A 1,855-nucleotide genomic window follows, 5' to 3' on the forward strand; every position below is an offset into this window, starting at 1 on the left:
GATAAGCTTCTATCAAGACTTGCAGAATACTTTTTCATACTTTTACAAGAAGTGAATATTAGAGCTAACAGTTTCATACTCAGTCAACTTTTTCTTTTTACTCAAAATGTCTTTTAGAAAATTTGCATAACTTGGCATCAGCTCAACAGCCTTAACCAAAGGTATGTTTATATGTAACTGTTTAAAAACATCAAGTAATTTTCTAAATTGTAATTCTTCATTTTGATTCCTTAACTTTTGGGGATAAGGAATATAAGGAGTGACTGAACTAGGAGAAGTAGTCTTTTGAATAGTAGGTGCTGAAATGGTGTTCAAAGGTGGTTCTACAATGGATTATGATTCAGTTCTACAAGGGATTATAGGACTGGTCTAGACAACTATTGTGGGACTGCCACCAGATTATGACACATCCACTACAATATTTTCTTTGGGAGTCTGGATTGTCTTAGGTTCATCAGGAAATAACAATGGAAATTCTGATCTTTCTGGAATGGTTGTACTATCAATGGGCCTGACTATGGGTTGAGGCTCACTAGTACTCTCTGAATGGTTCACATGAATGGTAGTCACAGAATCTGGTATAGAGGTAACATAATTTTGACTCTGGGTTAGATGCACATTGATCAAATGGATGACCTCCTCCACATAACATACATGCTATAGAATTGACAGTAGGATATGATGTTGCATCAACAGTTTGCACATCTGGGCTAACATTCATATTCTTAATCATGTCAGTTATAGATGTGAGTTGTGTTGTAAATGCATTATATGTGTCTATTTCATGTATCCCAACTGTATTATTCTGTATTAATGCATGTGCATCAGCCCAATATCAATTATTATTTGAAATTTTCTCAAGCATGTCATACCCATCGTTATAAGTACAAGTTGTGAAAGCTCCTCCTGCACTAGCATCAAGCATTTGCTTAGCAACAGTTGTTAAACCATTGTAAAACGTCTCTAGCTGGATACAGTAAGGAATGCCATGGTAAGGGCATTTTCTCAACAACTCTTTGTACATTTCCCAAGCATCAGGTGTTGCTTCATTATCCATTTGTCTAAAAAAACATATTTCATTTCTGGATTCAGCGTTCCTATTGGAAGGAAAATATTTTCTCAAAAACTTCTTTACAAGGTCATTCCAAGATATTATGGAATTTGGTTGTAAAGAGTTAAACCATAATTTTCCTCTATCCCTAAGAGAAAATGGAAATAACTTCAGCCTTAAGGCATCATCAGACACTCCAGGGATAAGAAAACAATCAGTTATTTCTATTAAAGATTTTAAGTGTGAATGAGGGTCTTCAGATGGCAAACCACTGAACTGGCCATTAGTCTGCAACATCTGAAACATGACAGGTGTGAGCTCAAAGTGAGTTGCCTTAATTTGTGGCTTAGTATTCCTGAATTTAATTGACTAAAAACAGGAATAGCATAGTCCATGATTCCTCTATCTCGAGAATCTGCAATATGTATGATGTTCTCCATAATAGTAACAGGTGGTAAAAAAATTAGCTTTTACGAACTTTACTTTAAAAGAAAAACTTTAGCGTGCTATCCCCGGCAACGGCGCCAAAAACTTGCTCGTTGGTTTATTCAACCTTAGATTTCAACACAAAAATAGAACTCGGCGCAAGTATACACCTTGAACTAMTGTCGTCTCGTAACAAGTAATAATGGTATAAATACCAGATATCGTTCCCACAGAGATAGCTTGTAAAGTTCTTCAAAAGTCCAGTTTATAAAAACTAATTTCAGATGGCGAATCGAGGGATTTAATTTATCTAAAATTCGGAGGTTTGGTTACAACTAAGAAAAATATCAATCTTAAAAAGAAGCACAGGGTGCAACA

The 1,855-nt window shown here is 35.4% G+C and overlaps 1 non-coding gene across 1 annotated transcript; it reads left to right on the forward strand.

Moving 5' to 3' along the window:
• The first annotated feature begins 983 nt into the window (after window positions 1–983).
• LOC112505079 lies at window positions 984–1,089 on the forward strand. Its single transcript, XR_003068320.1, has one exon. It is a non-coding gene; the product is annotated as a small nucleolar RNA R71 (small nucleolar RNA).
• Window positions 1,090–1,855: the final 766 nt, after the last annotated feature.

This window comes from Cynara cardunculus, unplaced genomic scaffold, assembly GCF_001531365.2.
Source record: "Cynara cardunculus var. scolymus isolate 2C unplaced genomic scaffold, CcrdV1 Un_Scaffold_8236, whole genome shotgun sequence".
Lineage (NCBI taxonomy): Eukaryota > Viridiplantae > Streptophyta > Magnoliopsida > Asterales > Asteraceae > Cynara > Cynara cardunculus.